At 42.2% G+C, this 23,956-nt stretch overlaps 1 protein-coding gene across 6 annotated transcripts in view; it reads left to right on the top strand.

The window, feature by feature from the left end:
* LINGO2 (leucine rich repeat and Ig domain containing 2) overlaps positions 1–23,956 on the top strand; it is a 2,307,572-nt gene that overhangs the window by 249,853 nt on the left and 2,033,763 nt on the right. For all 6 annotated transcript variants that reach the window (XR_012724629.1, XR_012724631.1, XM_075316936.1 and 3 more), the window contains exon 2: positions 12,632–12,687. The gene's annotated coding sequence lies outside the window, so the exon portion shown is untranslated. The remainder of the gene's footprint in view (positions 1–12,631; positions 12,688–23,956) is intronic.

Raw genomic sequence — 23,956 nt, 5'->3', positions numbered from 1 at the left:
AACGTAAAATAATCTGTGTAGGTCAATTTTACCATTGTCAGGGCAAATCTTACCATGATCTTTGGTTAAAAACAATTAAGTGAAAAAGGGGTTATGGTGTTTCAATATTTTTAACCTTTTGTATTAAATTCAATGTTAGGTTATATTGTCTTTACTTTCCAAAATTTACCATAAAGAGACACCTTGTAAAAAAAACAAAAACGGTTATATAACCTACATATTTATACTTCTCCACATTCAGATTTTATTTAGGTTATATAATTATAGATCTATAGATAATAAAAAATACATTTTGAGATAAAAGTAAAGATTTTATAATTAATACTGCTTCTAAATAAACTTCAATAGCCAACTTGAAAACCATGGTGTAGCTGAAGACCTGCATATATGCACTGTTCATTTGCAGATTTTAAAGGGAACCTGTCAGGTGTAATATGCACCCAGATCCACGAGCAGTTCTGGGTATACACTGCTAATCCCTGCCTAACTGTCCCTGTATACACTAGCATAGATAAAGAGATCTTTAAAAAAAAGTATTTCTAAACATCTTATATAATTTGCTAATGAGCACGGGGACTAGTCGCAAGGGCGTTATATATCCCCCCACTAGCTGCCCTCTTAGCACGCCCACAGGGGCCTTCTAACATGTTATTTAATGCAGCGTCAACAGCGGTGCCGCGTGTACCTGTGTTTGCTGTGACCACGGGCACTTCCAGTCATGCACAGTAGACCTCTCTGAAGCCAAGATGTATCCACCCGGCTTCATACTGCGCATGACTGGAAGTGTCTGACATTCAGAAGTGCGGTCACAGTGAACACAGGTACGTGCATCACCGCTGGTGACGTTGTATTAAATAGCATGTTAGTACGCCTCTGTGGGCATGCTAGCATGCTAAGAGGGTGGCTAGTTGGGGGATATAATACCCTTGTGACTAGTCCCTGTGCTCATTAACATGTCATAACAGTATATACCCAGAACTGCATATTGCACCTAACAGGTTTCCGTTAACATTTTTTTAATAGTTTAAGAATGCAGCAGCATTTGTTTGAGTTACATAGAGTATGGAAGATTTAGTGTAAAATGCAAGTACAACAGATTTGGATTCTTTCTACATTAATATTCTTGCCAAGAAATCTCTTTAATAAAACTTGCAGTACTAAACCAGAACTCAATTCCAGCTGATTTATATGTCTTAACCTAATGTTGCATATCTCAACAAATAATTTGAGAGCAGAGCTGGGAACAGGTAAACAGTGATAGTGCTTTCTAGTTGTATATGGTCCTTTACACAATAAATCTAAGATGATTGACTAAAAAAATGAGTGGATGGTAACATGTCAGTCCTTTGCTTAAATTGTAATGTGTTTCTGGCCTAAATTTTAGGAATGTATGTTAGTAAATGTGCATCGATGATGGATAAATAACTAGTTTTTAAATATGCTACATTTTTGATATTGTTACAGAACTTCAGGAGTATCGTCAAGATTTATACATTGAGGAATCAATCACTAACTGCTTAATCACTATATGTGGGATTACAGAAAGGAAGGTACTAAACACAAATAAGCACTATGAGGTCAAACAATACTGTCTAGAGAAGAGTTACTTGCACTTAAAAGGACCCTTCCAGGGATATTATTTTTCACAACTGAAGTAGTGCTTTTAATATAAGGTCTCTACTCTTAAGCGGGCTTTACACGGGAGCGATATCGGTGACGATATCGCAATCGTGTGTACCCGCCCCCTCTTTTGTGCGACACGGGCTTATTGCTGTCTGTCGCGCACAAAATTGCACTACCCCATCACACTACTTACCTGCCCTGCGACGTTGCTGTGACCGGCGATCCGCCTCCTTTCTAAGGGGGGCGTTTTGTTCAGCGTCACAGCAGCGTCTCAGCAGCGTCACTGAACCGCCGCCCAATAGAAAAGGAGGGGAGGAGATGAGCGGCCGGAACCTCCTGGCCACCTCCTTCCTTCCTCCTTTTCCAGTGGAGGCAGGTAAGGAGATGGTTGTCGTTCCAGCGGCGACACACAGCGATGTGTGATGCCGCTGGAGCGACAAACAACATTGTACCGTCACTGCAGTGATATTATGGAAATGAGCGATGTTTGTGTCACACGCTGCAATGTCACTACGGGCGCCGGATGTGCGTCACTATCGACGTGACCCCGACGATATATCGGTAGCGATGTCGCAGCGTGTAAAGCCCGCTTAACTCTTATACTCACCCCCTGGAATTTTCACCTTGTTGCAGCATCGCTATGGTCCAGCACTGCCTAAAGAACCTTCCATGACGTTATAGCCATGTGACTAGTCTGGTGTGAATGTTGTACAGACATTGGCTTACAGACTGGTCATATGACTAGGATGTCATCAAAGGTCCTGTTAACTGAACTTTGACTGTCACTGTGCAAATGTCACATCGGCATAACCCTGCATAACCCGGTATGGCTGCACACTCTTCTGACAGGAGTGGTTGGCTGCATGTATTTCCATGCAGCTGAGGTGCTCCTGTCCGGAGAGCATCAGGCCGTACCAGGTACCAGGTACCAGAGCTGACATGGCTCTCCCTGCTACTCTCTCTATAAAGATGCTTGTTTTTACAGAGTGATGAAGCAGAGTTAACATGTCTCTCCCTGTAGACTACGTTGGACTAAGGATTTTTTTGTAATAAAGATGGAGTCTCTAAATTATTTTTTTGTTTTATTTCTAATAAAAAAATCTCTGTGTTGTGTTTTTTTTTTACTGTTTACTAAAAATTAATGGTGGCCACGTTTAATTTGGCATGCCACCATGAATTTCAGGCTTAATACAAGCTGAAAATACAAAGCTAGTATTAACCACTTTATTACCAAGTGTGCCACCGCCATCAGGGCAGCTGGACGAGCCGGGTAGAGCTCTGTAGAGAGCGAGAAGCAGGCTTGACAGTGAGGGTATGATTCCACTTGTGTCTCGCATTGCATTACCCCGCACAGCCTGACATTCTGTGGACAGGAGCACCGTAGATGCATTGAAATACATGCAGCTGACCCGCTGCTGTCGGGAGATTGTGCACCGTGATGTGATGCGGCACTCGCACAGTGACAGTCAAAGTTCAGTTAACTTGACCTTCTTTATCATCATAGTCATGTGACCATTCTGTAAGCCAATGTCTGTACAACATTCACACCAGACTGGTCATATGGCTATGATGTCATGGCAGGTCCTCTAAGTCAGTGCTGGTTACTGGGCAGCAAAGCAATGATCGGACCCGGAAGCAGAAGCGGCCGGGAGACAGAATCTGCAGGACACGTCGCGAGACCTGTAAGTATGCTCATAAGGTTTTTTAATAATGTGCTTTTTTTACAGTTTGGGATCGCCCATTACTAATGCTGGAAGGTGAGTAAGGTAAAGGTAGCTAAATTACAATGACCACTCAAGCATTTAAATTTTAAAAAATTATGCTGAAGTGCTATTTTAATCAAACTATAAAGGGGGCTTTACACGCTACGACATCGCTAATGCAAACTCGTTGGGGTCACGGATTTGGTGACGCACATCCGGCCGCATTAGCGATGCCGTTGCGTGTGACACCGATGTGCGATTTTGCATCGTTGCAAAAACGTGCAAAATCTCCCATCGGTGACATGGGGGTCCATTCTCAAAAATCGTAACTGCAGCAGTAACGAGGTTGTTCCTCGTTCCTGCGGCAGCACACATCGCTCCGTGTGACACCGCAGGAACGAGGAAGCTCTCCTTACCTTCCTCCCGGCAACAATGCGGAAGGAAGGAGGTGGGTGGGATGTTACGTCCTGCTCATCTCCGCCCCTCCGCTTCTATTGGACGGCCGCTCAGTGACGTCGCTGTGACGCCGCATGGACCACCCCCTTAGAAAGGAGGCGATTCGCCGGTCACAGCGACGTCGCCGGGCAGGTAAGTATGTGTGATGGCTCTGGGCGATGTTGTGCGCCACGGGCAGCGATTTGCCCGTGTCGCGCAACAGATGGGGGCGGGTACCCACACTAGCGATATCGGGACCGATATCGCAGTGTGTAAAGCCCGCTTTAGAGATTACACAGCTGCATCCATTGTCTTCTTAAGACCCTTTCACACATCTGTGTCTGCGGTATGTGTGGTTTCCATTTTTACACGTACTGGAGACATGGAGATAAGTAGACCTTTTAAATTTAATGGGTTTGTTTACACATCCGTGTTTTGACATGGACTGTGTGTCCGTGTGCTTCACACAGTGACATGTCTGTTTTTGGCCGGCACAACGGATGTCACACAGACCACACACTGATGTGATCCATGTGACATCAGTGTGATATATATCGTAGGAGACTGTTAGGGCCAGGTGGACGGGCAGACCCAGGAGGTGGATCCACTGGGCCGAACTCCTTGATGAAGGCAAGGGGTCCGGTAGCCGGAGCACTACGGGTAGCAGGACAGTCCATGTACAAGAGTAGAATGGTGAAGTCCCTGGGACCACGGAGTCACTGATGGTAGTCCGGGTGACGGAGCTCAGGTTCGGAGGCCGAGATGTTGTCAGGCGGAGTCCAGAACCGATGGAGCGAGAGGACGGGTCACCACAGGGATCAGAGGTGGTACGGACTGACAGGATGGCAGATGGTCAGCGTTCGGGGTTCGGGATTCGGCAGGACCGGATGGCGAGGCAGGAACGGCTCTAGAAGAGAGATAGATAAGTATGGCACAGAGACACAAGGAGACCTGACTCCTAGCTTGGAAAACACGAAGAACAGGCCCCACCCACTTGGACACTAAACCCCTTTATACCCTGTACCTGTGTGCTCAATTTCCTGTCAGTGGACGCTGGCCCTTTAAGAAAGGGTCAATGACCGCGCGCGCACCCTAATGCGCATGTGCGCGGCCCGGGTGCCAGAAGCCAGGGCAGGGAGCGGTGAGCAAGAAGCAGGAGAGCCGGGCTGGGGCTGTGTAGCCGACGGGCGCCGGGAGCGGGGACCGGGACGCCTGGAGACCGCGGGCAATGGAGGCTGGAGACCGGGGAGAGAAGCAGGGAAGCCGGGGAGCATGGCAGGTGAGCCGGGGAGCAGGGCAGGGGACCCGGAGAGCGTGACAGTACCCCCCCCACGCCCTCTCCCCGCAACCGGGACAGGAAGTCACGGATCAGAGGAGTCCCCACGTTCTCCCGGGGCTCCCAGGACCTATCTTCAGGACCATACCCTGCCCAGTCTACCAGGAAGAACTGTCGGCCCCGTACGGTTTTCATGGCCACGATATCCCTTACCGCATAGATGTCGTCATCGGCAATAGGAGGAGGAGCCGAACTGGCAGCAGCGGAGAAGGGACCAAGGACAACCGGCTTGAGCAGGGAGACATGGAAGGAGTTGGGTATCCTCATCGTGGCCGGGAGCTGCAGCTTGTAGGAGACCTCATTGATCTTGCTGAGGACTTTAAACGGCCCGATATAGCGAGGGCCCAGCTTGTAGGATGGTAGCTTCAATCGGACGTACTTGGAAGCAAGCCAGACGAGATCTCCTGGAGAGAAACACGGAGGGTCCAGACGCCTCTTGTCTGCGTGTCTCTTCATCCGCAGGGAAGCACGTCCAAGGGACGCCTTGACAGAGTCCCAAATGGTTGCAAAGTCACGGGCTACAGCATCAGCAGCAGGGACATCCGAGGAAGAGGATACAGGTAATGGGACGGAAGGCTGAAGTCCGTAAACGACATGGAAGGGAGAGCTGGAGGAGGACTCACTGATGTGGTGGTTATGGGAGAATTCAGCCCAAGGAAGAAGCGTGGACCAGTCGTCATGATGGGTGTTGACGTAGTGACGTAAGAAGGAGGTCAAGATCTGATTGACTCGTTCCACTTGGCCATTCGACTGAGGATGGTAGGCTGAAGAAAAGTCCAGAGTCACTCCCAGATGTTTGCAGAGGGCCCTCCAGAAGCGGGAGGTGAACTGAGTTCCTCTGTCGGACACAATGTGTGATGGAAAGCCATGCAAGCGGAAGATGTGTTGTATATAGGCGTCAGCGAGTTCCTGGGCAGAGGGCAGTCCAGCCATAGGGACGAAATGAGCCATTTTGGAGAACCGATCCACCACGACCCATATGACTGTGTGTCCGGAGGACAGGGGCAAGTCCGTAATAAAGTCCATCGCAATGTGTTGCCACGGAACAGAGGGTATAGGCAGAGGCAGAAGACGGCCATATGGCAGATGTTTGGGCGTCTTGTTCCTGGCACAAGAGGAGCAGGCTGAGACAAAAGAAGCGACGTCCGTGCGAAGGGATGGCCACCAGTAATGACGTACAATCGTACTCCATGTTCTCTTCTGACCAGCATGGCCGGCTGTTTTCGAGGCATGGCCCCAATGCAACACTTTTTGCCTGTCAGTCTCAGAGACATAGGTCTTCCCGGGCGGTATCTGGGCCAGGTTGACAGGGGCCACCGGAATGATCTTACTAGGACAGATGATGGGCTGGGATGTCTCCTCCTCCTATTCCATGGGCAGGAATGACCTGGACAAGGCATCTGCGCATACATTCTTGTCCGCAGGTCGGAAATGGAGCTGGAAGTCGAACCTGGCAAAGAACAAGGACCACCTGGCTTGCCGTGGGTTCAGTCGCTGAGCGGACCGCAGGTATTCCAGGTTCTTATGGTCCGTGTAAATGATCACGGGGTACACTGCTCCCTCTATAAGGTAGCGCCATTCCTCCAGAGCCAGTTTGACTGCCAATAGCTCTCGGTCCCCGATGGTGTAGTTGCGTTCAGGCGCTGAGAAGCTCTTGGAGAAGAAACCGCAAGTCACCATCTTCCCGGAGGAGGACTTCTGCATGAGCACTGCTCCGGCTCCCGAGGAGGAGGCATCCACCTCCAAGGTGAACTGTCGGTTTAACTCCGGACGGTGGAGCACAGGAGAGGAGGCAAATGCCCGCTTCAGAGAGCCAAACGCGGCGTCGGCCGCAGGTGACCAGTCCTTTGGATTAGCCCCCTTCTTGGTCAAGGCGGAGAGAGGAGCAGTCAGAGCCGAGAAGTGAGGGATGAACTGGCGGTAGTAATTTGCGAATCCCAGAAAGCGTTGGATTGCCTTCAGTCTAGAAGGAGGAGGCCAGTTGAGAATGGAAGAGACCTTCTTCGGATCCATCTGCAGTCCGGTATCGGAGATAACGTAACCCAGGAAGGGAAGAGAAGACTGGTCGAAGACACACTTCTCGTACTTGGCGTACAGCCGATTTTCCCTCAGTCGTTGTAGAACCAACTGCACGTTCTCTCTGTGGGTCTGGAGGTCCGGAGAAAAGACCAAGATGTCATCAAGATACACCACTACACAGATGTAGAGAAGGTCCCGGAACACGTCGTTCACCAATTCCTGAAAGACTGCTGGTGCGTTACACAGGCCGAAGGGCATCACACAGTATTCATAGTGCCCATCGCGAGTATTGAACGCGGTCTTCCATTCGTCCCCAGAGCGGATGCGGACCAGGTTGTAGGCACCCCGAAGGTCCAACTTGGTGAACACACGAGCTCCTCTAAGCCGATCAAACAATTCGGGGATGAGCGGCAGGGGGTACTTATTTTTCACGGTGATTTGGTTCAATCCCCGGTAGTCTATGCATGGGCGTAGGTCGCCTTCTTTCTTCTTAACGAAGAAGAAGCCTGCTCCAGCAGGAGAGGAGGATCTCCGAATGAATCCCCTTGACAGGTTCTCTGTGATGTAGGTAGACATGGCCCTTGTTTCGGCAGGAGACAGCGGATATATCCGTCCTCGAGGTGGTGTAGTTCCCGGGAGCAGGTCAATGGCACAATCGTAAGGACGATGTGGCGGAAGTACCTCAGATTCCTTTTTGTCAAAGACGTCCGCGAACGACCAATAGGCCGAGGGCAGTCCCGGTAGGGACTCTGGAACCGGAGGCCGTCGGATGGGTTGTATAGTCTTCAGACAGTTCTCGTGGCAAGAGGAGCCCCATCGGGTGATTTCACCAGTGCCCCAGCTGACTGACGGTTCGTGTGTCCGTAACCAGGGGAGTCCCAGCAGGATTTGATGGGACATGTGTGGGAGGACGTAGAGAGCGATGTTCTCGGTGTGCAGGGCACCGATACGCAGTTCGACTGGCCTGGTGATCCAGGAGATGGTGTCAGAGAGGGGTCTCCCATCCACAGAGGCAATCACGAGGGGTTTGTCGAGTGGAGTAACAGGCACTTGGTACTTGTCCACCGTGGCCTGCTGGATGAAATTGCCTGCTGCCCCAGAATCAAGGTACGCCTCGGCCGTGAACCGCGTCTCTCCCGTTGCCACTTGAACAGTCCACATAACAGGGTCTGAGAGAGTCCCAGCACCTAGGGTGGCCTCTCCTACCAACCCTAGGCTTTGGAGTTTCCCGGCCTCTCTGGACAGGAGCGTAGAAGGTGTGTGCCCTCTCCGCAGTAGAAGCAGAGGCCCTTGGCGAGCCGCTCTGCTCGGCGTTGTTCAGACTGCCGCACACGGTCGATCTGCATGGGCTCGTGGACGGAGACACCAGATGCCGTTGGCTGAAGTACGGCGGGCTTCTGCGGAGGAGAGGAATGCCGTATCGGACGTCTCTCACGGGACACTTCTTTGGATCGCTCCTGAAAGCGAATGTCCACTCGAGTCGCTAGGGTAATCAGGGCGTCCAGGGTGGACGGTACGTCACGACCAGCCAGCTCATCTTTAATTCGACCCGAGAGTCCTTCCCAGAAGGCGGCGGTTAGAGCCTCATTGTTCCACCCGAGTTCCGAATGTCTTGATATTTGTTGTTTTACGTGAATTCAAATGTTTTGATATTCATATAATTATTATTTTTATTATTATTTTTTTGTTGTAAACATTTTTAGTGACTTATCTAGCATTAATACATTATTATTTGTATTATTATTATTATTATCATTATTATTAATAATAATGATAATAATAATGTATGTTTACATTTATATTTATATTTACAGTAGCAACCAAAAGATAGCATTTTTTCTTACAGTGTGATTACTTTTCTCTGGTTGTTGTGATGCCATTTTCCTGGTGATTTTAGTAAACCAGAAGCAAATGGTTTGGATGAAAATTGTGCTTGACATTATTCTATCCCTTTATGTGTTAGTTTTCCACATTTGCTGGGCCAAATGTTTTGCATATTTTGTCATGGGTAGTCTAGCTTTAATTTCTAGCCTTATTTTTTGAGGGGCTTGTGTGTTTATTGGATAAAACACAACAAAGAAAAAGACAAATTTATGATCAGGAAGGTTATTATTCTTAGAGTGAAGTCAGGCAAAAGCTAAAAAGAGGTAGTTATGGAATTCAACTGTTCGCAGAGTCACATTTCAAATATAATAAGAAATAAAAAGAATAGTGGCTCAGGGGTTAGCACTGTAGCCTTGCAGCACTGGGGTCCTGGGTTAAAATCCCACCAAGGAGAACATCTGTAAGGAGTTTGTATGTTCTCCCTGTGTTTGTGTGGGTTTCCTCCGGTGACTCAGGTTTCCTCCCACACTAAGAAGACATACTGATAGGGAGTTTAGATTGTCAGCCCAATAGGCACAGTGTTGCTGATGTATGTAGAATGCTGTGGAATATACGGCACTATATATTATTATTATTAATGATTCCCATGTCTGTACTATGTGTTATTGTGCAATGCAGTAAGATGCCTTAAAGAATAAACATAAGAAAGTTTACACAAATCTGATGTATATGTTAGCATAAAAATATGTACTATTTACAGCCTTTCTTATGCGGAATTGCTGTTAATGATATTTTTAATATGCCAGCAGAGGTTTTGCATAGGTTTAAGAATGTGTTATTGCCAACAATGAAATATTTCAAAAGTGTAGATAACGGGAGGCCAGTGTGAATGGTGCTGGATGAAATCTACAATGATTTTCTAATTTATTTTCCAGAAAGATGAGGATGATCTCAACACTTTCTGTTGGGAAGAATCCCATTCTTAACTGTAAAATACTAGGTTTTAACATGAAAAGGATTATAGTTATGACAACATACAGAACAACATTTCTGATGAAATTCTACATTAGTTTGATATGTTATACAACTATTTTGCCATTTGAAAAACTGAAATTGCCTTGGCATTCACGAATACGATGGCAATAATTTTGGTCACAGAGCATACCAGGTTCCGTAATTCCACCACAACTTATGTCTAACCATTTTTATTTAACATGGGTGTTTCCTTACCTGTGAGACACTGTAATTATTTAATTAATACCTTTAATTTTTCAGGAATTTACTGTAGAAAGACTTTTAATTTCAATGAAAACAAAAAAGTGTCAAAAATAATGATGATGTTCATTCTTCCTAGGTCCAACGCTGGCTCTGAGGCATTCTTCTGATTTCTGTTTGTTGGCTGCAGCAGTGACGTCTTGACTATAGTGTACATCAATGCGGCAGCCAAATGCTGAGACCAACAGCTCTGCTGATGCAGATTGCATTAGTAGCTGAGCTCCGTAATTGGCTGAAATGTTGAAATCTGCTTTATTCATGATGTGACAACCTCAGCCATTATCAGGAATGGTTAAAGTTCCACTATAAGATCAGGGGAGTGTAAATACCATTCAATTTTACTATGTTAACACAGTTCTGTGTTTTCCTTTAGTTCACTGTATGAATTTTCATTGACTAGCAGATAATTGTACAATGACCATAGAATCAATGATGTTGAATTGACATTGAATAACTTAATGTAGCCATTGAAATATAGATTAATGTTTGGTAATGAAGACTTAGAAAATTAATACATGATCTACAGCATGGATGTCAAACTAAAATACACAGAGGGCCAAAATTAAAAGCTTGAAAAAAGCAGCTGCCCAACCTTGATAATTATTAAAAAAGTCTACAATTGAAGAAGTCTTTACTTTTCATCAAATATAGTGATGAAACACTTCAAATAATAAATCTTAAGAGTGAGATAACACCGGAAAATTGGGTATTTTTTGCAGGCAGGGGCGTAGATAGAAATCACAGGGCCCCATAGCAGAAGTTCTAATTGGGCCCTTTAATGATCTGTAGGGTTACAAAAGAGCATATTTCATAATTTTGCAACCCATACAAAGTAATTCTTCTCCTATTGAGGCGTCTATATTGACCTTTCATTGGTCACATAAAGTATGTTGCCAAAATGCCCTCAAAAACAGTATTATACCCTCATAGTGAATTCATCCACAGTACCCTCTACTCACATGGTATGATAATCCCACTGTACCCCCTCTCAAACCCCTGGGCAAAGTATGATGACCCCAACCAAGCATGATGTCCCAAATGTTATCCTCATACAGCCCTCCACACACTATAATGGCCCTACATAGTTCTTCATACAGAAAAATGTGCCCCACCTAGTCTTCCATACAGTATAATGGGCTCCACACAGTCCTTCATACATAATAATTCCCCACATAGTTCTCCATACAATATAAAGGGACACAAATACTCCTCAATACAGTGTAATGGACCAAACATTAACAAAAAATTAATACTCACCTCACTTTGTTCCCCTGCTACTCCAAGCTTAGCAGTGAGGGTTTTGAAGCTCTTCTCTACTTGTCAAAGTGGGCATGAAGTAATGATATCACTGATCTAAGACATCAGATGCAGAGGGAAAATAATGAGTCAAGGAGTAGAGCGCTCCTCTCTACCATCATTGCTTCAACTGTATCAGCATACAGGATGCCAATACAGTTGAAAGTGCAATGCCGGGTGGTTGACCCTGTGTCGCAGTCAAAAATAATTTGACATGTAAAGTCTACAGATATAAGTGCTTTATTTTAAACATGGAATTCTTAGAAAATTAATGTATTTATATTTTAAGTCCAAAGTTGAATTCTATATGTTAAATTGTCCACTAAATACAGCAAAAAAGCCAGCTTACCTGTTGTCTAACTCACTCAACCAGTTGCAATGCATTGACATTTGGAGTACAACAAACTGGAAAATCCAGTATAGCGCAATCCAAAATTTGGATCCTTGTTCATATAAATATAGCCCTTTATATTTTATATTAATAATAAAAAAATAAGTTTACACAATACCAAACATTTTATGTTATTATAAATAAAATAAAGACGTTATGTATGAACAAGGATCCGTATGCTGGATTTCTCTATATGGGATATCAATTGCACAGTACAGAAAAGAAAAATATAAAGTATCTATTCCTGTCAGCCAATCAGAAGTTCAGGAAGCCAATCAGTGTGTGGAAATTTTCAAGGTTCTTCAACACAAAGAGGTCTATCTATTCAGACATCCCATGTAAATCTTTTATAGTCTAATTTAAAGAATTGCAAAATATGCAAGGTATTTTTTGGAAAAGTAATGCAAGAAAAAGCAAGTACAGATTCTAATCAGTTTTAGACATAAAACAATTTTAATTGAAATCATATTTTGACTGTTATACTACAAGAAAGTAGTTTTTTTTACTCACCATGTAAAATGTCAGGTTTAATAATAAATTGAAAAATGTGCAGTTGAGATGCTGAAACCATCTTCTAGCTTTAAAATAGAGAAAAGCGTATTGAATTGGGTGACAGGGCATGAAATGGGAATATGAGATAAGTCTTTGCATATGCTTTTGCATGGTGATGTTTTGAAATAAAAGGCCAACTGACATATTGATGCTAATGTATTTATTTTTCTTTTATAGAATGGACTTTTCATATACTTCTTAAGCCATTCCTTTACCACAAAGATAAAGTCAAGGTAATATTGCATTATTTTCCATTACTTTCCCTATGGTATCACCCTATCAATGTCATTAAATGTATGATGTACGCAAATGTCTGTAACCTAATTCATATGAAAACATATTGCTTAACCCCTTTACCCCAGTGCAAGGTTTTCACCTTAATAACCGGGCCATTGTTTGCCATTTTGACCAGTGTCATTTTGACAGGTTATAACTCTGGGATCTGCAACGGATCACAGTGATTCTGAGATTGTTTTTTATGACTTATTGTACTTCATGACAGTGGTAAATTTATCCTTTTCCTATTCAATAAAATTTCCTGTTCTGCCCATTGAAATCTTATTATGATTGGTAAAAAGGTCAAAGCAGAATTTTGCAATGTGAATGAATTTTGTAAAATAAATCACAGGAAATCAATTTATTCACATGTGAATGATAAACAAGGCAGTGGCCAAACAAAGGACAAAGGAGCGTAACAGAATTTTTGGAATGTTCCCCCCGGAGGGACTCAGGATAGGAAAAGGTTAAGACAATATTTTTTGCACTTATGTGTGCAAATATCAGAAATTTAGAAAAATGTTTGAAAATTTCACACTTTTCAAACTTTGAAGGGAACCTGTCACCACCTTTTTGGCCTATAAACTGCGGCAACGACCAACGGGCTCTTATGAAACTGCACTTTTTGTATGAGTCATTCATTGTTTGTATTCTGCTTTAAAAGTATAAATATCTGCGTAAATAATTCTTCAATCAAGAGATTAAGATTTTACTTTTACTTATTTAGTTTAATAATATACACACACCATTACTGTACTAAATATTGCTTTAAAGGGAACCTGTCACTAGATTTGGGGTCTATAAGCTGTGGCCACCACCACTGGGCTCTAATATACAGCATTCTAACATGCTGTATATAAGAGTCCAGGCCACTGTGAGAACATAAAAAACACTTTATAATACTTACCTAATGGTCACACAGTTGGCCATATGGGCGTCTCCGTTGTCCGGTGCCAGCGCCACCTCTGTTGACCATCTTTTTTTCTCCTCTAGCCGCAGTGCATGATGTGTCCGACGTCATACACACTCGCCGGGATTCAGGTCCTGAGCAGGCACACTTTGATCATCCCTGAGCAAGACAGATCAAAGTATTGTAGTGTGCCTGCGCAGGACTGGCAAGTGTGTATGACGTAGACGAGTTATGGACGCAGGCTTCAGAAAGAGGACGAAGATGGCCGAAAGAGGAGGCACCGACACCGGACAACGGAGACGCCCATATGGCCAACCGCGTGACCGTTAGGTAAGTATTATAAAGTGTTTTGTATGTTCTCACAGCGGCCTGGGCTCTTATATACAGCATGTTAGATTACTGTTTATAAGAGCCCGGTGGTGGTGGCCGCAGCTTATACGCCAAAAAAGTGGTGACAGGTTCCCTTGAAATTTTTATGTCCTTAAATCCGAGTCATATCACACAAAATAGTTAGTAAATAACATTTCCCACATGCCTATTTTACACCAGCACAATCTTTTTAAAAAAATTGTTAGGCAATTAAAGAGGTACAAAGTTTATCAGCAATTTCATATTTTTTCAACAAAATTTACAAAATAACTTTTTTAGGGACCAAATAACATTTCATGGGACTTTGAGAAGCTTAAGTGACATAAAATACCCTAAAGTGACACCATTCTAAAATCTGTACCACTCAAACTTCTCAAAACCACATCCAAGAAGTTTATTCACCATATACATTTTTCACAGGAACTAAATCAATGTAGAAAAAAAATAAAATTTTACTTTTTCACACAAAAATGTTACTTTACTCCAAAATGTTGTATTTTCAAAAGGGTAGTAAGAGAAAATGCACCATATATATATTTTTTTGCAATTTCTTCTGAATACACCGATACCCCACATGTGGTGGAAATTTACAGTTTAAGTATCGGGCAGGGCTTGGAATGGAAGGAATGCCATTTGAATTTTTTAATGCAAAATTAGCTGGAACAAATAGTGGATGCCATGTCACGTTTGGAGAACCCATGAGGTGCCTAAGCAGTATAATTCCCCCACAAGTGACTCCCTTTTGGAAACTAGACACCTCATGGTAGTACCTGTATATTGTACTCTGTTAGTGCTTCTGGAGACACACACCCAATAAATTAAGAAGGCTTTCCTCTCTAAAATAATGCCAAACTTGTAAATGGTAACTGTCGTTTAGGCACATTGTGGGGCTCAGAAAAGAGAGGGCATTTGGATTTCTTTTTCTGGGGTAGCCATAGTATTTTTCCAGAGCCTTTGTGCTACCAGTAACATGAAAGCCCCCTATAGTTATCTTAACAGATGACAGACCCGTGACCTATTTGGCAGCTTGTTTTTGCTGAACAAGATGTCGTTTTCAGTGGTACCATTATTATTTACATATAATTTTTTGATCGCATTTTGTTTAACTTTTTTTGCCAGCAGTATGATGAAAAGACATAGTTTTGCTACGTTGGTTTTTTTTTACCATGTTCACTGAAAGGGTTAACTAGTGTGACCGTTTTATAGATCCATCTGTTACAGACTCGGCAATACCTTATGTCTACTTTCTTTTTTTATATAAATATACATATTTATTTATTGAAAAATGTATATATATATATATATATATAAATATATATATATATACACTTTTGCCAGTTTTTAAAAGACTTTTTTTAACATTTTTACCTAATCCCTTTATGGGTTACTAAATTTCAGATTAATGCTTACTGATATAATTCACTTAAATACATTGCAGTGGATTATCTTTGTCAGTGCTGCACTCGTAACACTGACCATTCTCCTCACACACCATAGTGTGTGAGGCGTTCTGTAGCTGGGTTATCAGAGGGTCATCATGGTGATGACCCAAGGTTGCCATAGCAGTGATCAGGTCCCTGTGATCACATTATAGGAACCCGATCACTGGGGAGAGGTGCGCGATACTCTCTCTGCCTCCTCAATGCTGCCATCACTATTGAGTGCAGCATTTAGGGGTTATACTGGCAGTGACAGCCGGATCTCAGCTGCAATATAAGCCACACCTAAACTCCCTTGATCATCAGAAAGTACTAGGCATGTCCCTTGTCATTGAGATCCAGACAGCTAGGAGGAACCCTGTATGTCCAGTGTCCAGTGTTGGTTCTAGATTAAACATTGTATGCTTGCACAGTTAAGTTAACAGCAAATATATTTTACATTATATATATATACATATACAGTTAGGTCCAGAAATATTTGGACAGTGACACAATTTTCGCGAGTTGGGCTCTGCATGCCACCACATTGGATTTGAAATGAAACCTCTACAACAGAATTCAAGTGCAGATTGTAACGTTTAATTTGAAGGTTTGAACAAAAATATCTGATAGAAATTGTAGGAATTGTACACATTTCTTTACAAACACTCCACATTTTAGGAGGTCAAAAGTAATTGGACAAATAAACCAAACCCAAAAAAATTGTTTTTATTTTCAATATTTTGTTGCGAATCCTTTGGAGGCAATCACTGCCTTAAGTCTAGAACCCATGGACATCCCCAAACGCTGGGTTTCCTCCTTCTTAATGCTTTGCCAGGCCTTTACAGCCGCAGCCTTCAGGTCTTGCTTGTTTGTGGGTCTTTCCGTCTTAAGTCTGGATTTGAGCAAGTGAAATGCATGCTCAATTGGGTTAAGATCTGGTGATTGACTTGGCCATTGCAGAATGTTCCACTTTTTTGCACTCATGAACTCCTGGGTAGCTTTGGCTGTATGCTTGGGGTCATTGTTCATCTGTACTATGAAGCGCCGTCCGATCAACTTTGCGGCATTTGGCTGAATCTGGGCTGAAAGTATATCCCGGTACACTTCAGAATTCATCCGGCTACTCTTGTCTGCTGTTATGTCATCAATAAACACAAGTGACCCAGTGCCATTGAAAGCCATGCATGCCCATGCCATCACGTTGCCTCCACCATGTTTTACAGAGAATGTGGTGTACCTTGGATCATGTGCCGTTCCCTTTCTTCTCCAAACTTTTTTCTTCCCATCATTCTGGTACAGGTTGATCTTGGTCTCATCTGTCCATAGAATACTTTTCCAGAACTGAGCTGGCTTCATGAGGTGTTTTTCAGCAAATTTAACTCTGGCCTGTCTATTTTTGGCATTGATGAATGGTGTGCATCTAGATAAGAACCATTTGTATTTACTTTCATGGAGTCTTCTCTTTACTGTTGACTTAGAGACAGATACACCTACTTCACTGAGAGTGTTCTGGACTTCAGTTGATGTTGTGAACGGGTTCTTCTTCACAAAGAAAGTATGTGGCGATCATCCACCACTATTGTCATCCGTGGACGCCCAGGCCTTTTTGAGTTCCCAAGCTCACCAGTCAATTCCTTTTTTCTCAGAATGTACCCGACTGTTGATTTTGCTACTCCAAGCATGTCTGCTATCTCTCTGATGGATTTTTTCTTTTTTTTCAGCCTCAGGATGTTCTGCTTCACCTCAATTGAGAGTTCCTTAGACCGCATGTTGTCTGGTCACAGCAACAGCTTCCAAATGCAAAACCACACACCTGTAATCAACCCCAGACCTTTTAACTACTTCATTGATTACAGGTTAACGAGGGAGACACCTTCAGAGTTAATTGCAGCCCTTAGAGTCCCTCGTTCAATTACTTTTGGTCCCTTGAAAAAGAGGAGGCTATGCATTACAGAGCTACGATTCCTAAACCCTTTCTCCGATTTGGATGTGAAAACTCTCATATTGCAGCTGGGAGTGTGCACTTTCAGCCCATATTATATATATAATTGTATTTCTGAACATGTTTTTGTAAACAGCTAAAATAACAAAACTTGTGTCACTGTCCAAATATTTCTGGACCTAACTGTATATATATATATATATATATATATATATATATACATATATATATATATATATATATATATATATATATATATATATGTATATATATATATATATACTTTAGGCTGGTAAAGTTGGTAATTTTTAGCTTTTAAAAGTTTTTTGAGTCAATTGCAGTAACATTGATAAAGACAATAAATGACTAAAAGGGCTCAACCTCTTCAGGGAAGAAGGAGACAAATGCTAGCGCCACCTATTGGAAGTAGCAATCCTAAAAGTCAAAAGTGACTTTCCACCAAGCCTTTTCATATGACCTAGGATTTATGCCAGATCAGAACCTCAATTTGCAGACACAGTGTTTCGGGATGATTGTTCCTCGTCAGTGCAAAGTATGAGACTGATCTGGCTGAATGGCTGAATGAGAAGCTCTACTGGGGTCTCAGGGGAAAACTATTCTCCTTGCATAGACTGACAAACCGATCTGGCCGTCAGTGGTGAGGAGTCTTATAACTGCAATGCTCTTCTGGGAAATATTCAAATTATCTCATTATTATTGAGATAATTTGAATATTTCCCAGAGGAGCATTGCAGCTATAAGACTTTTCACCACTGACAGCAAGATTAGTTTGTCAGTCTCCGCAAGGAGAATAGTTTTCCCCTAAAAGGGTTCACTCAGACACCAGTGATTTTTCTCATAATCAAAAAACGGTCCACGTTTCATTGGTGTTTTCATCTGGTTTTCATCTGAGTCAATGTTTCAGTTGTTATCATCATCACTTCACTAAATTTGATCATATGATAAAAAATGTATATGGTTTCCAAGCTTCACATATCAAACAGTCCACGAAAAAGGGACATCATATAAATGGCATCCACCTGCTCTCCGATTTTTTCACACAACAAAAAAATTGCGTTAATCAATTCGATCCATGAAACAGATCAAAATTGGCCATGTCTCTATGATTTTGTGTGACCACTTAGAATGGAAAGAAACATGGATATGTGAACAACCCCATCAGCTATACTAGGTAAGAGTTTAATCCATGAAAAAAAAACTGGTGGTGCTCTTACATGAAAAACTGAATGAACCCTTAAGGCCCAGTCACACACAACGACTTACCAGCGATCCCGAAAACGATGCAACCTGATAGGGATCGCAGGTAAGTCACTGGGAGGTCGCAGGTGAGATGTCACACAGTCAGATCTTACCAGTGATACAGGAATGATACAGGTCGCAGTAGCGACCTGTATAACGATCTCAGCAGTCACTGTGACCCTGTCACACAGTGTCAAACACAGCGATGTGTCCTGCCCAGCAGGACATCGCCTTTGAAGAAAATGGCCTGGACCATTCAGCAACGACTAGCGATCTCACAGCAGGGGCCTGATCACTGGTAGGTGTCACACATAACAAGATAGCTAACGGGATCGCTACTGCATCACAGAAACCGTGACTCAGCTGCGATCTCGCTAGCGATCTCGTTATGTGTGACGGTACCTTTACAACCAGCATTATCACTGTTGTGATTCAAGCAAAGATAGATACATTTTATATGGATTCGTTACAAAAAAAGTTAAAGAAATACTTTTTTTGCTTTTTTAACTTACATAGATTTTGGTTTTATTTACATGGCTACAAAATGCTTGTAATAGTTCAGAATACTTTTAACATTCCTCACTAAAAATAACAACCATGCAACTAAACTTTTGAATATGGTCTGGAATGTTGGTATCTGATATGATTTTACACCATCCTGGCATTGTGAGTTTCCATTTTTGTGCTTTCATTTTTTCCTATATTTCAAGTGCTATAACCTTTGCATTTCATCAACATGAATGTTTTTTTGTGACCAATTGTAATTTTGAATTACTCTTCATTCATCCATTCAATATAGGAGAAAACAGGAAAAGATATCCCAGTGCAGTAAAACTGAGAAATAAAAGTACAATTTTTCAATTGTTTTTGGGTTTTATTTTTTATTATATTCACTGTACAAAAATACTTGTCAATATGATTCTCCTGTACAATACAATTATAGAAATACCAAACTTGTGTATGTATATATACAGTGGGTGAAATATTAAACACGTCACCAATTTTAAAAGTAAATATAGTTTTTAAAGGTGCTATTGACATGAATTTTACACCAGAAACAAATCAGCCAATCCACACAGGCAAACAAATCAAACCATAGAAGTCCATAAATAAAGTTATGTGTAGTAATGAGAAATTACACAGGGAAATAGTGTTGAACCATGAAGAAAGAAAGGAACAAAAAGCCATGGAAAGTCATGACACCAGCTACAATCTATCAGTAATTACATATAAATCATGTTACTTAGTGTAAAATAAAAACAGCTGGTTTAACTGATAGTCTCAAGACCTTTGTAATCTTATTATTTAAAGACCTAATGAGGTCATTGTTTACAGAAGAATTTCTAGACTACTGAAAGCTCCAGTGAGCACTGTTGGAGCCATAATCCAGAAGTGGAAAGAACATAATTTTATCATAAACCGAGGTGCTCCCCACAAGATTTCAGAGAGAGGAGGGAAACAAATTATCAGAAGAGTTGTCCAAGAACTAAAGAGCACCTGTGAAGAGCTACAGAAAGACCTGGAATCAGCAGGTACAATTGTTTCAAAGAAAACAGTAGGTAATGCGTTCAATATCCATGGCCTGTATGCATCATCCCCAAGCAAGACTCCATTGCTGCACAAGAAGCATGTTCAAGCACGTTTAAAGTTTGATTAACAACATTTCGACAGGTCTGTGAAATACTGGGAGAATATACTAATGTTAAATGAGACCAAAATTGAACTCTTTGGATGCCTCTAGAAACACCATGTTCGGAGGCCAAAATGTTCTACATATAACTCCCAAAACACCATGCCAACAGTGATGTTTGGAGGTGAGAACGTCATATTGTAGGGCTGCTTTTTTAGCATGTGACACTGGCAAACTTCATGTAATTGAAAGAAGGATGAATGGACAAATGTAGCAAGACATCCTTGATAAAAAGCTGCTGCCATATACCATGATGATGAAGATGAAAGAAGGTGGACATTTCAGCAATACATTGCTTTCAAACACACAGCCAAGGAAATTCTCATTTGGTATCATAGATAGAAAAGAAAGCTGCAAGAATGGCCCAGTTAATCACCGAACCTTAACCCAACAGAGTGGGCTTATCTTGGCTGTGTATCAAAATAACAGGGACTGCATGTAGCTTTTTTTTTAATTATTTAAATAAATAATTAAAAAATGTGTGCGGTTAACCCCAATTTTGATAATGTTCTCGATGTTTATTGTAGCACACACAGACATACAATTCAGTCAACTTCTCCCCTTTTTTATCTGGTTTCAGGTGTGATTTTAATTTTGACCACACCTGTTACTTGCCACAGATGAGATGGAAAGAATATCCCATTCTTCAAACAAAGTTGTTTACCCACAATTTTGGAAAGGTGCAATAATTTTGTCTGGCCCATTTTAGTTTTGTGTGCAATTATGACCAATTTGCCTTTTATTTTTTGCATTGTTCCAGTACACTTAAAGGACATAAACATGTGTTCAACAAGACGTGTAATTGGAATTATTTTCTGAGAGAGATACTTAATATTCTGGAACTATTTCAGGGGTGCCAACAATTTTGGCCATGACTGTAAGTAGGGAATCTGTTATACAGCGAAGGTGACAGCCAATTTGATGCAGTACTATTTAGCACTTTCTCCTTGTCATACAACATTGGAATGTACTACCACTTACTGCATAGCATGTGAATAAATACTATGCCCAGTAATGAGTGCTTCTTTATGTCTTCTATCTGAAGATACAATTGTCATGCCACGTAACAGCAGGTAATTTTTAACTTTAATATACCAGTATTCTACACAATGTATACATCAGTCTACATGTTAGTAATGGGATATTTGCCATATATTTCAGGTTGGACTGAAAGTTTTGTGCAGTTAAACTTCCTGTGCTGTATGGAAGTTACCGATGCACTCTGCACACTTTTATTTTCTAAAATAAAATTGAAGCAAATTTCTGAATAGTCTTTATTTCAAATTTCCTACCATTTTACCATACTGTTTGTATAAATTTTTGGTATAGCTTTCCAACTGTTTCTCACATAAATGTGTTTGCAACCTGATTTGGTAGGGTATGAGGAACACTTTAATCTCCTTCATACTGATGTTAGGCTCTTTTTCATGTGTAGAAAACTGGCAAAAATTGGCCTTCATTTTTCTCCCCTCTCCTAATATGGAATACATAACTTGTTGAACTGACTTACGTATGTATAGGGAATCTGGAAACAAGATTTCAACCTACATATCAGCTATATAAAGGTCACAACAATAGATAAGCAAACTCAAAGTTCGGTGTTTGTACTGAACACAGACTTTACACAAAAAAGCAGAGTTTGAGTTCGGAGATCGGGTGCTTTACATATGCAAATTACTCGCGCGAGCATTGTTGTGCTCAGGTACACTCGGTGTTTGATCAGCTCATACTGGCCAAAAAAACATCATGATTGGATGTAGTGTGCACCAAAACAAAGGAAAACCCCTACCCACAGAAATGCTCTGTTTAAGGCTGTCTGCATGTGGGCGGAGACCCGAACTGTCCAATTAGTGACTTCCGTTGGGGTTCAGGCCAAATCTGGGTCTCAAACCAAACCTTTTCAAAAGTCTGGCTGCACCCGTCAAACTGAACTTTCATGGGTCCACTCATCATAATTCAAAACCTTTATATCTGAGGTAGAGATGAACGGACGTTGAAGTATCGCAGGTTCAGCCAAAGTTTAGATAAAGTTCCCTTTTGGATCCGGACATGACCTGAACCCCATTGGAGCTCACTGATTGGGCTGTTTGGCTCTCTGCCCACATACAGCCATCCATAAATAGAGCACTTCTGGGGGAGGGCAGAGTTTTTTTCTATTCTTTTGTGCACATTACATTCATTAATACTGATTTTACCCCAATAGGAGTCATGCAAACACTTCAAGCTACTTGCACTGGGTAGAACATCTGTTGTACACAAGCACACCGATGCTGACTTGAGTGGTTTGCATTTGTAAAAATCACCAGAACTCCAAACTCGGATAATATTTTTTTTTGCAAAGTCTGTTTTCAGTACAAGTATTGAATTTTACTTTTCAGGTTTGCTCATCTATAATTAGAGAAAAAGAAATTAATGAAACAAAGTTTTTAAAAGTTGGGTAATCGAGAAACATATGTAAACATGTACCAATACATGTACACTGATGAGCAAAAAAGTAACAATGTTTTTAACTTTTTACTTTCAAGCTCCATATGTCACTATTCAGTTTTAAATGTGAGACTACCCCATTTTATATACAATCATCTTGTCTATCTCATACATAAATTTGACTATTTAGCATATGATTAGTTCTTCAGATTCTTATCATGTCACTGCATTGTTATTGTCTTGCACCTAAACATCTATGTTTTAATTTACATCATTTTAGCTTTTTATAAATACCCCTTTAGTTTTCAACACTGCTTGAATCCTTCACTGCCGGTAAACATGAAGTAAATTTGTCTAAACAGAAATCACTGAAAGAAAAACAAATAAACTCATAAAAAGATACTTTTATTATTTTAATTTATAAAAAAGCACTGCAAAGGTGCATACAAAAGATGATCATAAAAAATGGCCTTACTTTATTCATCTGTGCCACAATTCGCTTTGATTGTTACATCGATAGAGTGAGGGCGGCGTTACACGAGACGATTTATCGTGCGATCGCACCCGCCCCCGTCGTTTGTGCGTCACGAGCAATTTGTTGCCCATGGCGCACAAAGTCGTTTAGCCCCGTCACACGTACTTATCTCCCTAACGACCTCGCTGTGGGCGACGAACATCCTCTTCCTGAAGGGAGAGGTGCGTTCGGCGTCACAGCGACGTCACCCAGTGGCCGCCCAATCGAAGTGGAGGAGCGGAGATGAGCGGGATGTTACATCCCGCCCACCACCTTCCTTCCTCATTGCCGGCGGGACGCAGGTAAGCTGTTGTTCGTTGTTCCCAGGGTGTCACACGGAGCGATGTGTGCTGCCTCGGAAACGACGAACAACCGGCGCGCAGAAGGAGGAACGACTTTATGAAAATGAACGATGTGTCAACGAGCAACGATAAGGTATTTTTGCTCGTTCACAGTCGCTCGTAGCTGTCACACGCTACGATGTCTCTAATGATGCCAGATGTGCGTCACGGAATCCATGACCCAGACGACATATCACCCGACATGTCGTAGCGCGTGAGGCCGCCCTTAGGGCGGCGTTACACGGGACGATATATCGGGTGATATGTCTTCGGGGTCACGGAATTCGTGATGCACATTGTTAGAGATGTCGTACCGTGTGACACCTCCGAACGACTGTTAACGAGCAAAAAT

Source organism: Anomaloglossus baeobatrachus, chromosome 1, assembly GCF_048569485.1.
Source record: "Anomaloglossus baeobatrachus isolate aAnoBae1 chromosome 1, aAnoBae1.hap1, whole genome shotgun sequence".
NCBI classification, from domain to species: Eukaryota; Metazoa; Chordata; class Amphibia; order Anura; family Aromobatidae; genus Anomaloglossus; species Anomaloglossus baeobatrachus.
Note: the sequence above shows the minus strand (reverse complement) of the source record. Positions and strands in the feature narration are given on the sequence as shown.